Consider the following 15,416-nt stretch of genomic DNA (forward strand, 5'->3'; position numbering starts at 1 on the left):
CTTTCTCTCACTTCTATTCTTTCTCTCTCCCTTTCATTCCTTCCTTCTTTTTTCCCACATTCTGTGTCTCTTTTTCACTTCCTTCTTCCTCTCTCTCTCTCTCTCTCTCCCTCACTCATGTTCTCTCTCTTTCTCTCTCTTTCTGTCCTTCTCCCTCCTTATCTCTCTTTCTTTCACTATTTCTCCCCATTTCTGTCTATTTTATCTTCTCTTTTTCTCACTTTGTCTCCCTTGTTCTCTCTCTCTTTTTCTCTTTTTCTCTTTTTCTTTCTCTCTTTCTCTTCAATATACTAGTCCGGCCACTATGTGTTTTTTTTTCAAGCATGTAGCCCCCAGCTAAAATAAGTTTGACACCCCTAGTTTACAGAATATTCTGGGCATAAATGAGCCACAGACAATGGCTTGTACGAATTCACAATTACGAAGATAGAAGTGGTTTGCAGTCATTGTTTTACAAAAAGGGCAGTCCATAAAATGAAAATCCATAACAAAGTTATACGTGAAAGGGGTCCCACAGTTGGATAGAGCACTGCTATACTGACGAAAACCTGGTCATCCAAAGGGAAATCATGGTAAAGCTGCCCAACCCTAGCCTAAAGAAAAACAAAAAAAAAAACAATTGTCTTCTGATTACAGAAGAGAGCTGGAAGTCACTTGATGTGATCTTCCACACTGGCGCTTAGAAATATGCTTGTTTACACATCTCCTCATGAGTTGTGTATTTCACTTAAAGAAATAATGTGATAGCCCTAACAATGGTGCATAAGGCCACTGCTGAGTACAAAATAAAACACAACTGAAGTTACATAATTACAACTAACTAAATCAATTTATAAATGATTCACGTAACATGTATTTGTATAGTTTTTAATCACATACAGCCTCAAACACCAGTAAGATTAGGCCTAACAATCCAGGACTTGGGTAGCAGATGTGAAAAAAAGGTTAGCCAGATAGTTATGCAACAAACGACACTAGAGTTGTTCGATAAAACCTTCTCAATTCCAAAATTTATACTACGCCTTAAATGTCAGCCCCAAAACCATAAAACACCTTGGGAAAATTAAACTGCAATGTTCCTTTCTTCAATGTACGTCCTATTATTACCTTCCCTATTTTGAACAATTCCAGAAAGCCAATATTATCAATTAAGATTATTAATTGATGCAAAATTAATCCACGGTTAAACAAAATACAATTGTTTTTTTCATGCTTATCATTCAGGACTTTATCATAAATGTAGATAAATTTATGATGTAAAAAAAAAGTTATTAAAGGATTGCCTGCTGTACTTGCAACCTGTTTATTATGATTTCACTTACCCAGGGGCGTTACTAGATGGGGTAGGGATGGGCAGCACCCTCCCTTGATCAGTATATTACCAATGATAATGTAATATTATGCACAACAAAAATGTATAATTTTTTGATCAAGGGATACATTATTCTGAAAAATTATATTGGAATGTATTTTTTTCACTCTCCAGTTAAATTTTGAACCTTTTTATACTAAGCAACTTTAACGTCAAGCAACAAGTAACCTGTATGAAATAACAAACTATTATTTTAAAATATGTATTGACTTTTGAGTGCAGCAACAAACTAAAAAAGAAGAAACAAAATATTTTTTTCTAAAGCTAATAGTAAAACGCATCCCTGAAAAACACTGGAAAAGTAAAAAGATATATATTTAAAAAAGAAAATGCTGAAATACAAAACTATTAATGTTTTACATAATCAACAAATTAAAATACATTAAAAAAAATGTAGATTGACCAATCACAAGGGGGGAAAAGCGTCTAAAAGGAAGTCTATTGTTTTAGTCTATTGTCTATGTTTTAAGTAAAGAAACCTGATGTAAGCTGCTGCTGGATGTGCTGTTGGTTATGTTTAGCGTGCATTAGAAAATACTTTGGGTAAAATAATAGTGTTGCCGCCCCGCATGCATTTGATATGCCCCCCTTGAGACTCATGTCTGAGGACACCACTGCACTTGCCTCAGATTGAATAGTGCTGGCACTTGTTGGGAACCAGATTTTTGTTTTAAAGGGAACAAATGCGACGCATAATCCTAACGCCCTTCCTTTTCAAACCTCTGCAATGTGAGTTTTGTTTATTGCATCTTCCCCACAGAGATGTGAAATCAATGAGGAGTCCATGGTCCCATTTTACTGCAGCCCGAGGGGCCTACCGAGTGTGACCTCGCTTTATTGTGTGCCTGTGAGCTGCTCTATTGCTTGCAGGAGAGGAAATTGTCTGACTTTTTACCTGGCACATATTGTATTGCCATAAAAACAACCGTTGCCACTGTGTAAAAGTATCGCGCCAGCACATTCTGTAAATTTGGTCGCAGTGAAACGGCTTTCACTGCTGTATTTTTGCACAAACAATGAATCAGTTGTTGTGAAAGTTTTGCAAAGTAAAATCAGAGAATCTTTATCTACAATGCAATAGTTCTGTTTTCATACTTTTTTACACAGGATTTTGTCGCACCCTTTTTATGGAGATTCAACATATAGCTTTGCATGCAAGGATTTCAAATGATATAAAGAGCAAACTCATTGCCCATGGAGGAAAAAAAACCTCAATAATCATTTTATAATCAAATCTTACATCCCTTAATCATACATTTTTCGTTAGCCTCTGAAAAGAACCACATCCCTACAGCTAAGGCACACTACTTTTGCCATTATACTACTCATCCGAACACATGATCATGTCTTTTCTACCATGTTGCCCCCGTCCTATAATGCCTTTGCAAATCCTGATATAAAGACTGACAATAATTTAAAATAAACCTTTGTGCACCACTAAAAATGTATCCAAACTAGCACATTCAATGAATTTGGCCGCATACGTCAGTATATTGTTGGCTGTGTAGAACCCTGCGTAAGCTTGTGATAAGGTCATGCACTCATTTAGCCAAGTGTGGTATGATTACAAAAAAAATCTATGCAGTTAATAGCAAGTATGTTTCTCCATAAATGTCAGTTTTAGTTTACAATGGTAGCTAGAAGGGATGATTAATACTACATTTTAATCCAAATAAAGAATAGTCATTGATACCGATACTTCATCTTGATACATTGAGTACATACAATTCTCTTCCATTTGCAAAATAATTATTGATATTTTTAAAGACATTTCCACAAAATGCATTTTATTATTGTAATAAATGTAATAGTAGTTAAACCAGGAAGGAAGTGAATGGTGGAATGATGAGCTCTAAGAGGCTGTGACAGAGAAGAGATGTGCCTTTGAGGAGGGGGAAAAAAAAAAGTTGCTAAAAGCGGTAGTGGAATCAGTGAAAAGGAAACCAAATGATGATAGATATGAGTGAACTTTGAGGAAAGGAGAAAAGTGTGAAAACAGTATGAAAGAGCGAGTTTGGAAAGGAAGTGAAAGTGAAATATATGGACGGTAGATTGCTGGTTAGTGGTAGTGCAGTCAGGACGAGATGGGCAGAGTATTTTGAGGAGTTGCTAAATGTGGAGGAGAAATGAGAGTCGAGGCGATCGGTGGTATGGGGATAATACCTGTGTTGGGTGATATAAATGTGAAGCCTGTAAAAACATGGGATGTGCAAGAGGCAGTGAAAGAAATGAAAGGGAGTAAGGCGCCTGGGTTGGATGGTTGTACTGCTGAATGCTTGAAAAAAGGTGGTACGGCTATGATTAACTGGTTAGTACGCTTGTTGAATGTATTAAGTGGTGTGGTTTCTGTTGATTCGTGTAGTGCAAGTGTGATGCCATTGTATAAGGGTAAAGGTTATAAGTATGAATGTAGCAATTCGAAGGGTATCAGTTTGCTAAAGCTAGAGCTCTTGTTGGTGATAGGAATGAGTGCAGAGGTGTTCGGAAAGGATAGTGGGATGTTTGGACATGTTCTAAGGAATGGGCGGGGCACCTGTATGATGCGGCAGGGGTAAACCAGTGAAAGCTGTTGGGCCCTGCTGTTGAACAGAAGAGTGTGTTGTGTCACCCTGACCCATGTGACCTGGCTGTTTCTCGTGTCCTGTTTCATCTGGAGAGACAAAAGCATGTTTAACTTGTTTTGGTGTTAGGGCATGTGGGTTGGCCATGTTAAATTTTTGTGTTTTTTTTCCTACTTTTTTCCTCTTATCTTTTCTTATTTTTTTGTGTATGTCTTGCTGTCAGTCACCCCTCTCGAGGGATATGACCAGGGTAGATAGATGGATAGATAGATGGATAGATAGATAGATAGATAGATAAACCATTGCTTTATTTTCCCGTTTCTTATTGTTAAAGGCCAATACTGGTATGATACCTTAAAAAGGCCTGGTATCAGGACAGATAAACGGTATCTGTACTCACTCATCGCTACTAGCAAGCCAAGTATAATGGAACTAAGCAATTTTTTTAGATGAAACTGGGGTAAAAAGTTTGACGATGCACACAAATACACAAAGTATAACAGGAAATGTTTTGGATTTACAACAGGCGCCTATTAGCAAAAAAGAGCAGGAGAATGACTATCCACTGTCATTCTAGACCACCGTGTGAGCTCCAAATTTCTACACCCGGTAGTAATAACACGATAATTGTTATTTTAGAAATTGAATCAATTCCAGTTCATAGGCTTCATGGACAAAAAAAACAATTTAAATATTGATAATTATTTTAAGCCATAAATTAAGAGAATAAAATAAGAATCTATTTATGTAAATGCATTTATTTATTCTTCTTTTATTGATTTATTTTAATTTGAGTTTATGGGTTTCATAAAGCGAATGAACAAAAATGTTGTTTTTTTCCCTAGCTAGCTACATGAATAGAATAGAATAGAATAGAATATACCTTTATTGTCATTGTTACAAAATGGGTTAACATATTGTGACAACGAAATTGGGCATGACACTCCAGTTTTACACATTCACAGTGAGGTATGAGTCAAGAAGATAAAGGAACAGAGAAGATAAGGTTATAAAACAAGGGGGATAAGGCTATAGTTATAATTTACATGGTATTTACACAAGAAATGTCGGCATGTGGGATGTTACATACAGTGTTGTCGTGATACCGTTGGTATCGTAAGGGTTGTGCAATATTGCATTTGGTGCAAAGTCATCATAGTGCAAAAAAATAGTCAGCATATGCATTGGTGCAAACATAGACATCATAGTGCAGAAAGAGGAAATGGTCAGACATTGTGCAAGGTGAGCAGTAAACGTAGTGCAGTCGACATGTGCAAGAACATAGACATGAGTACCATTATATTCGTATGAGGTAGTGTTGGCGACCCTTTTAGCTCTGTAGCCTGCTATTTTCCTACGGTTTTAGCGATCAAGCTAGTTTTTTCTTAAAGATGGGTATTTAGATTACTTTTTACTCTTTTAGCTCGCTATCTGGCTCCCTTTTAGTTTTTTACCTGTTTACCTTTCTAGCTATCTATCAAGCTACATTTTTAGCCATTTAGCAAGCCATCTAGCTAAGTTGCTATTTTAGAAATTCATATGAAACTGGATGCCCTCTGGACTAATTAGTAACAAATGGTAGCTTGACTCTTGAAAAAAGATTTGAAAATGGATTAGGGAAGCACAGGCACAATTCATTTAAGGCAGAAAAAACGGCAAAAAAACCACAAGCTGCCAGCCCCGAAAATTGTATGCTCTGCCAATCCCTACAAGTGCAGTTCACTTCTTTATGGTCAAACGGGAAAAACAGCCACTAGGCATGACAAAAATGCACTATGCCACCCCCGATGTTCCATAAATTGATTATCCGCATCGCTTGTCTTCAGGAGGGTCGCAGGGGTGCTCGAGCCCAACCCGGCTATCTTTGGGCAGTGGGCAGCGGACACCCTCAACTGGTTGCCAGCCAGTCAGTCGCAGGACACATAGAGACATACAACTCGCTTACTAAGTCACATCATGGGACAATTTGGACTGAGCAATAACCTGACATGCATGTCATGGAATGTGGGAGGAAACCGGAATGCCCGGAGGAAACACACGCAAGCACGGGGAGAAGTCAAGTCAAGTCACATTATTTTATATAGCCCTTAATCACAAAAATGTCTCAAAGGACTGCACAGGATTACAATTACACAATTGCACAATTACCTGATCTTAAACCAGCATGCGGGCAAGGAACAACTCAAAAACCTCACTGTGAGGAAAAAAGAGTTTGAGAAAGGACCTCACATGTGGTAATCCCCCTTCCAGGATTGACCAGGGTGAATCACAATTATCATTACTGTACACAGAATAGTAAACACTAGGTAAGATGTTGAAAATGTCCGGAAAGTGCATGACAGCAACGACGCCCCCAGCCTGTAAACTAGTCCAGAAAGTCTATGACGGCCACGACACAGCTTCCCATCTCTGCTAGCTGGTAAATGCAGGGGTTGACATGCCTCAGGTCAGACGCTGGTCCGCTGACTTATCTCAAATCGTCCTTCTCCTTCGTATCACCACCAGGCGGGCAGTCGGAAAAAGACAGGACAATACAGAATATGAGGTGGGCATCAATCATAAGCTTTGGAATAGAAGTGTGTCTTAAGCCTCGATTTAAAAACTTCCGTTGAGGTTGCAGATCTTATCTCTGGAGGCAAGGCATTCCATAACACCGGGGCCCGGATGGAGAACGCTCTCGAGCCTGCAGACTTCTTGGCAATCGGAGTCACAAGTAGACCGGCATTTTCCGAGCGCAGACTCCGTGCAGGAACATAGGGGTAAATCAAATCAGAGAGATAAGAGGGTGCAAGCCCATGCAAACATTTATATGTTAATAAGAGAACCTTAAAGTCACATCTTAAGTGGACTGGGAGCCAGTGCAAGTTGGCCAATACAGGAGTAATATGCTCAATCTTTTTGGTCCTAGTCAAAAGTCTAGCTGCCGCATTCTGAACCAGCTGCAAACTTTTAATGCTAGACATCGGGAGACCAGAAAGCAATACATTATAGTAATCAAGCCGAGGAGTAATAAACGCATGAATTAAAACCTATGCATCTGATTGGGACGGCATCGAACGAATCTTCGCAATGTTACGGATGTGGTAGAAAGCTATTCTAGTAATAATTTTCACCTTTGACTGAAACGACCGATTAGGATCAAATATAACACCTAGATTTTTGACCGAGTCACTATGGGTGATATTACATTTGTCTAGGTTCAGGGTAGTGTTTGAAAAATACTGACGACAGTAAGCTGGACCAATAATCAACATTTCAGTTACTAAGTCTGTTAACAGTTTCGAAAATTCATCTAAAAATTTGAGTATGGTCCAGGTGGGTGATACACAACAACTAAATAAATTGGTGTTGACATTAAGGACCTCATAACAAGTTCTTCAAACGTTTTAAAACCAGTAGGGGCATTAGAAGTAAATTTCAACTTACCTTTCGATATAAGAGCAACACCTGCACCTTTTTTGCATGGTCGTGCCAAGTGCGAACTTGCAAAGTTCAGGGGAGAAGCCTTATTTAACACTATAAACTCATTTGGTTTTAACCAGGTCTCACAAAGGCCAATAAGGTTTAGATTGTGTTCATTAATAAGGTCATTGACAAGTAAAGCTTTGGAGGCTAGTGATCTAATATTCAGAAGGCCAAGCTTCAGTACTGTGGACTGAGCTGAAACCTTTCGCGAGTTTTGAACCTTAATGGCAACCTTAGCAGGATTATACTGCCGGTTCCGGGTCTTGTGCCTTGCATGACGGCAGATGCGGCCCGAATTCATTACCACAGGAATATTGTTGACAGGTGGAGTAGCAGGATGACTATTGATAGAAAATAATGTTATTTCTTCTCCCTCCTAACCTAACAAGGGAGAAACAGAGGTAAGAAGCACAGAAGAAGATGCTATAGAAGAGTACAGATCAGGGTGTATGGTGCAGTCAATAGAACGCTCTAAACTACAAAAACTATGTGAATTGCATGAATCTAGCATAGCGCTAGTTAGCTCTAGCGTTACAGACTCCACACCCGTGGTTACAGGTCCACTAGTCCCCTGTGACCTGGCCTGCACTAGTGTACCCTGTCATGGAAGGCTTAAACAGTAATCTATTGTTTTAGAAAGAGTGAGAGCACCTTCCCAGTTAGGGTTTAGGCCGTCTCTCCTCAGCAGGTCAGGTCGGCCCCAGAAAGCAGGCCAGTTATCCACAAACCTAAATCCCTGCTGACTGCAAAAACTTGCCAGCCACTGGTTTTGCGAGACTAGTCTGCTAAACCTCTCATCATTGCCTCTCGCAGGCACGGGGCTAGAGACAATTACTCGATGCCGACTCTTCTTTCTGGCGAGATTACAGGTCCTAGCAATATTTTTCTTTGTAATCTCAGATTGCCTCATTTTAGTATCATTAGAGCCGACGTGAATGACTTTATCGGTGTAGCTAGCCCTGTCCTGGTGTCTAGATTTGCATGTCAGATCCCTCAAATTAGCCTCAATGTTGGGTGCTCTGGCCCCAGAAATACACATAACCGTGGCTGGGGTGATAAGCTTTATGTTACGGGTGATGGAGTCACCTATAACTAGGGTGCGGGAGCCAGTAGACCGGGGTGGAGTGGGACTAGCTAGGGGGCTGAACTTGTTACGTGTCTGAATTGGCTCACCGCGATTAGCATGCCGTTTAGGGCTAGTGCTAACCGGACTGGCAGGTTCGCTACAACCCACGCTAGCAGTGGTACGAGGCACCTAACATTTTCCGTTTGAACTGCTCTAGCTCACGGACACGTCCCTCAAGAAGGGCTACTTGCCTACGAAAGCGGGAGCAACCTTTACGAAAACCCATACTCACTTGTGAGCAGTCGAATGCCGAAAGAGAACATGCAAACTCCGCACAGGAAGGCTGGTAGTTGGATTTGAACCCATGACATCAGAACAGTGCCGCGGACGAGCTAAACCATCCAACGGCCGTTATGCGACGAATTTTGAGAAATCCGGCATGAGGACACAATTTTAGAAGCTCCCTGACAAGAAACACGGATCTTGCCCTCAGGTTAAACAAAAACGACTTTGTTGCTTTTGTAGACGATTTGTCTCCAGAGCGTCAGCACTACCTTCAAGCGAGGCTGCACTTCTGCAGCATTTCCATCGCAAAGAACGTATTTTTACAACAACGACTGACTGATGAATAGGATGTTTAGTTTATTTTGAGTGCCGTTAGTGCTTTTTTTTTCTTTTCGGAGAACCCTTGAAAGTAAATTGAGATTTTGTTTACTTTGTTCAGAGATAATCAGCAGAGGCCATTGAACTAATTGACTGTTATGTTTTGACACTTTAGAAAATTACGGTAAATTTGTCAGAAAAGGAGTTAATAAAAATAAAACGATTTAGGTAAGAATGGATCGGTGTACTATTTGGGTTAATTTGATGCCACCTTCTGTTGTTTTTTTATGAGGGTATCCTGAAATTCATCCAATTCCATTTTTAGCCCTATTTTGGTTATTTTAAACTCATTCACAATGGCCATTGACGTTTGAGCATTACCTTATTCAATGCCATTGACAGCTGCAGACGTCAACGGCAACGAATGAGACATTTTTGCCTGGTATATATCTCCAGACATAAACTATTTTAATCATTAATGAGCTGAAACATTAAATACTGTAGCAATTATTTCATTTCTGTACCAACTACGTCAGAAAATGGAAATAATCTGAATTGCTTCTTTAAAATTGCTGCTCAGGGACAAAAAAATCATGGAATTACCTAAAATATATGTTTATGACTCTAATAATAGGTGGATGATGAAAGAAATGGTACAATTTTTACAGCAGAGAACATTCTTTGCTGTGCTTTTGATATCAAATCTGATCATCGTCGTGTTAAGATTTTAGACTTTATTGTACCCCAGGAAACAACATGAATCAGTTATGAGGTGAGGATCACAAAGTGAAACTGCTTTCTCGCGGGGGTCAGAAACCTATGAGCGAAAGCATTCGAAACACATACTTCAAGTAATATGTGTGTATATGACTAAATAACTTTACAAATAAATATACATGTAAAGAAAGGATTACGTTTTTTTTTACCTTTAAATAGACAGGACCTCAGATGGTCAACGTCGGTAGCAGGTGGATGCAGAAGGAGGTTGGAGAGGGCAATGGCGGACCAAAAATTAAATGGATTTTAACACTAGTATCAGAAAACCAGAACAGACCAGTGGACCCCAGAGCATGATCTGCATTTATATATAAATGATCTGCATTTATATAGCGCTTTTCAAGTCAATGACTTCCCAAAGCGCTCTACAATGTGCTCCACATTTCCCTGCTTATTGGTGGTATTAGGGGTTCAGTGTCTTACCCAAGGACACTTCGATATGTAACACAGACGAGCCGGGATTCGTACTGGGATCCCTTGATCCCAAGACGAGCGCTCTACCTCCTGAGCTACTGACGCCCCCAAAAAGGTTAGATTACTCGTTTTAGTCTTTTATTAAGGAAGCGTTCAGGGCTTGCTGGAGACGTGATGACCGTCAGACGTCAGCAGCGGCGCCGGGGAGACAACTTCAGAATGAGTCGTCAATCGTAGTGCGGAAATCAGGCAGGTCGTGTTTACCGGGGCTGGAGAAGAGATCAAAACGTGGGATGGAAACAGGTCGGATCGGAGGCAGGCAAAAATCAGGTAAGCAGAGTTCTAAACGAACGGGATATCTGGAGAAACACACAGAGTTACAAGAATATACGTTCTGACACTCTCAGGCCGCAGGGCGCTTAAGAGAGCAGTGCCAGCCGATCAGAAGGCGCCCACCCAGGCGCCACATGATTGCCCCAGGTGATCTGAGCTAGTAATCATGACAACTAGTCACACCCTTAGAGGATTTTCTTGCTTTAATCGTCCTCTTGTTTTTAATAATAGTCCCAATCGTCAATCAGTTACGGCTCTGCATCTTAGCGAGGATAGCGATTTGCGTTATTTCTCTTAGGGGCCGGTCACACAGCCATTTGCGGCTGAATCACGGCTAAAATTTTGCGTTTTTTTTTGCCCGTGGATGCCCGCGATGGAAAATGCGCAAAATTGGCCAACCCGCTGTTCATCGGTGGTATGCCCGCAAAACAGACGCCGGCGGTTCAGCCTCGATACGCTCGTGAAAGGCTGTGTACCCGCGCTCTGAAGAATTGAGCAGCGCAAAACTTTTTCGCGCTGCCACCCGCGCGCGAATTTCCGACTGCGTGTTAAGCACTGCTGTATCTCGTCTGTATGGCGATCTCAAAACGTCCAATAGCGTCCGCCTCACAGGCAGAAATTTCTGGCCGTGATTCAGCCGCAAATGTCTGTGTGACCGGCCCCTTAATTTCTTGATAATCGCAATCTTCATTACATTGTTATCATGTTCTTGATTCCCTTTTTAGCATCACTGTAAGCCTTGGAACCCATAGTGAATAAATACTGTACACAAAAAACAGTTCTGTATCGCAAAGTCGTTACGAAGCACACAGGATTCTGAACTAAATAAGAGATAGGCATTGCGGGAGATAGTTCAGCCAATAACATATTGGTATTTTGATGATGTTGTGACATAAACCAATAACAAATCAGCAATTTATATGATGTTGACCAATATGACATTTAGGTACTCACAAAAACTGCAAAGATTGAATTTTATATGTTTTTGGGAACACCAAAAAGTTGTTGATGTTGTTTTGTGGAAAAAAATGCCGTCAAGAGGGCGGAAGAACATCGTAACTGAGCAGCTGCGAGAGAATTGAAGATGAATGAATTGAAGGTTCGCATGTGGAGGAAGTTGAAAAACAAACCTCGACAAGTTTTTATCCATGTGTTTTACAATGTAATCAATACTTATGTAAACCACAACCAAACTAAGTTTTGCTACCACTGTATTTTTAAATGCGCACACTTGTATGCTTGTCTATGTTGTGCCGAACAATGCCCCCAGTTCCCCTGCGTGAAATATCCCCCCTCGCGCAAACGTTACTAAAATGTCTTCATATTTAATTTTTGGGATAATGTAATAGGACAGTAAAGCACGGAGCATTTCCACCTTGTATCCGCAACGAGGGACATTTCATGCAGGGAGGGTTGTCATTTTTCAACACATTAGCGGCCGCAGCAGAGGGCACCCACGCCTTATTGTGCAGTGCGCCCTGTGTCGTAGAAATAGAACCAGCTACTAAGATTGCGCCTTTTAACACGGTGTGCCCTTTGGTCGTGTACAGAAGGTAGCTTAAAACACAATGTTAGGGCAGTTTTCATGAATATATTTCTCAGCCGGGGAATCATATTATGAGCCCAGACTGCTGCTAGCATGGACTTCTTACCCCTACGTGATCCTTGAGGAAATCTGGGCCACCGTGTCTATATTGAGACCTGATAACAAAGGCGTCTCTTCTCCATGCTTATACATTGATTCCCTTGGTGGGGTCATGTTACGTGTAATGAGGATCGGACCCCACACACTAGCGCTTGTTCTGGAATCTGTAATTCTGCAGCTGGCTGGACATATTATTAGCTACCTGCTAACAAAAGCTACCACCACAGTTCATTTAAAATCTAGGGCGACGCCAGTGGCATAAGATTGTCTTGTTTCTTGCATCTTTATGCAGCTTTCCTGTCTGTGAAATGATGTATAGAGAGTACTTTTGGATAAGCTTATTTCGTTCCAGGATTGAGTCTGTAACTTAGAATATGTACACTAATCCTTCTTTAATGGCCAAATTCAATAATTTTTTAATAATTTTAAAAGCCAACGCTCCAATTACAGTACCATTAAAAGAAGAAACCCAGTGTGAATTGTGCATTTTGCAGAGCAAAAGCAGGGGTCTCAAACTCAATCGTGATGCAGACCGCTGATGTTGGGCCAAATAGGGTGAAAAACTAAAAGAGTTACGGAGACTGAAAGTGAGCAAAAGCAGCCTTTTTCTTCATATTTTTATCAAGCCTTTCCAAAAGAAGGACAGAAAGAAGGGAAAACCTTTTTTAAAGAAATACAAGGTAATAGGGAAAAAGAAAAAAAAAAGATCCAAATAAAGAAACCTGGAGTAAAAAGAATCGTGGGGAGAAATTAAACAACAAAAGGAAAATGGAAAAACAAAGCAAATGCAAATGTCTTTTTTTTCCTGTTTCAGTTTTCTTTTCTTTTTTTTTCTTCAGTTTCACTTTTTGTCTCAATAATTTTTTTCTCTTTACTTTTCTTTGAATCTTTCTTCTTTTTTTTGGTCCTTTTTTTTCTTGATTTTGACTTTTGGTCTTATTTATCTTTTTCATTTTTATATTTTCCTTTTTTCTATTTTATGTCATGTTTCCCTTTCTCTTTTTTCTCTCTTTTTGTCAAAAGTAATATGGCACATTTTGGTCATACAGTAAGACCTCGGTTATCACGGTTAATGGGGACCAAAACCACCCGCGATAAGTGAAAATCCGCGAAGTAGCAGCGCACCTTCAAAACAAAAAAAAAATATATATTTCTTTTATTATTATTTTTTTTTAGTTATTATTTTTTTAGACCCGGTTAATGGGGAGCAAAACCACCCGCTAAAAGTGAAAATCTGCGAAGTAGCGATGCCCCATCAAAAAAAAAAAAATCTCATCTCATCTCATTATCTGCACCGCTTATCCTTATTAGGGTGACGCCGCGTCCGCCGAACTCGCCCTGTCGCGCGGCCCGGGAGTGACCTCCGCCGTTTTTATTTTAACCATTACAGACCGCGAAGCTCTGAAGCCGCGAACGTCGAACCGCGAAGTAGCGAGGTCCCACTGTATTGAGTCTTTGGATTTTGTCTCCCTCACTTGTGCTTTTAGCACTCGATTTCCGTGGCAGAATACAGAATACAGAATAAAGCGACATCTAGTTGGAAAATAATACACATTGTCCCCAACTTTTATATTAAGGCGGAGGCTTCAGACTATCATCCAGGGGCCGCAATTGGCCCCCGGGCCGCGAGTAAACCATTGTGTGCAGATATTTTGGAGACAAAGCATATAAGTGAACCCAAAATAGCTGGAAAACACATCTTCCTTATCATTAAAAACACATCCAATTAGTAATTAAACATATAAAAACAAAGTATTAACATTAACTAGAGAATTCCTGGGGCAATTGTTAGAGTTGTGGCTCGGTTCTGGTATGTACATGTTAGCATGTTATCGTTAGCATCTATTGATTAACATCTACCTGTTGGCATGTAACTGTTAGCATCCTCTCGTTAACATGTATTCAATAACATTTAGTCATTATCATTACTCCTTAGCATGTATCCATTAGCATGACTCATTAGTATGACTCATTAGCATGTAGCAATTAGCTTGACTCGTTAGCAGCTATTTTTTAGTATACGAATGCTAGCATGTTGTCGTTTACATGCCATAGCTCATGGTTACACTTCACTGACGCACTTGGGTCAGTGACCCAATTGGGCCACCCCTGGAAACACCCCTTGTTTTACCATGGTGACCAAGCTTCCCCATTTAAAATGAATGCACCTATTCATTCCAGATGGGGCAAAATTTCCGTTTTTTTATAACGACTAAGTCACTGTGGTAACAGTTAGTACAAACAAAAGACATAGCCCATTTTCATATACATGTTTTTGGGGAATTCTCAAAGCCCTAGGAGGAGAAGCGAAAAAAACCTTTATGACAGAAGATGGATATAATAATAAAACGTTGGATTATAGGAGTTACATTCATTGCCACTGTGCTTATAGCAATGATGGCAATGACGAAGGGGTGGGGCTTGCAAGGAGGAGTCATGGAGGTCGCAATTCCGTCAACGTATTCGCTTTTCCTTTTTTTTTTTAATTCATTTTTTTGGTCATTTCACATTTCACACCAAATATTCATTTTTATATGGCGATTTTTTTATTTAAAAAAGGCTGATCTCGTCTTGCCCATTTCAGTTCTAATCCGGACCGTCTCGTGGATTGCTAATATTGTGGCGGTATTCTCCATAGTCCATTTATCTGAGTAGGTGCCGCATTGTGTTTGTAAGGTGTATTATCGCTTAATAAGGAAGATTTGCAATCATTAATAAGGCGATAAATTGGCGGAGGTATGAGTATGAGACACTGTTGTTGATACGTAAACACTTACTGTACATTTAAAATTAAACGTGGGGTGCGTAGTTTGAGGTGTTCTTAAAAAGTTGAAAGTGAAATATTTTCTCTATTAAGTATGTGTTAACAATGCCAATCTGAGTTCAAAGAGCTCTTATACTTTATTTTCCATTGCACCTATCTGCTTTTATCAGGCCTGTTTGGGGTGAGGGTTTGCCTCAAAAAGATAAAGAAGAGAGTTTATCTGAGCGTGTCAAATAAATGAACACACATTCTGTCCTACTTTGCTGCCATTTGCTGGCGTAAAGTCATGATTGAAGCCTTAAGTTTTAAAATGCCACACCCCACTTTTAGAGTTACTGTAACGAACATGCCAACAAAAAATTTTACAGGACATTTTTTTTGCCTGTAGTAGTTTACTTGAGCAAACTGGAGAAGCT

The 15,416-nt window shown here is 40.0% G+C and overlaps 1 protein-coding gene across 2 annotated transcripts in view; it reads left to right on the forward strand.

Moving 5' to 3' along the window:
• rerg (RAS-like, estrogen-regulated, growth inhibitor) overlaps positions 1–15,416 on the forward strand; it is a 53,134-nt gene that overhangs the window by 21,157 nt on the left and 16,561 nt on the right. The window lies entirely within an intron of this gene.

The sequence above is a fragment of the Urocampus carinirostris genome, chromosome 11 (genome assembly GCF_059441175.1).
Source record: "Urocampus carinirostris isolate Australia breed hairy pipefish chromosome 11, RoL_Ucar_1.0, whole genome shotgun sequence".
NCBI lineage: Eukaryota > Metazoa > Chordata > Actinopteri > Syngnathiformes > Syngnathidae > Urocampus > Urocampus carinirostris.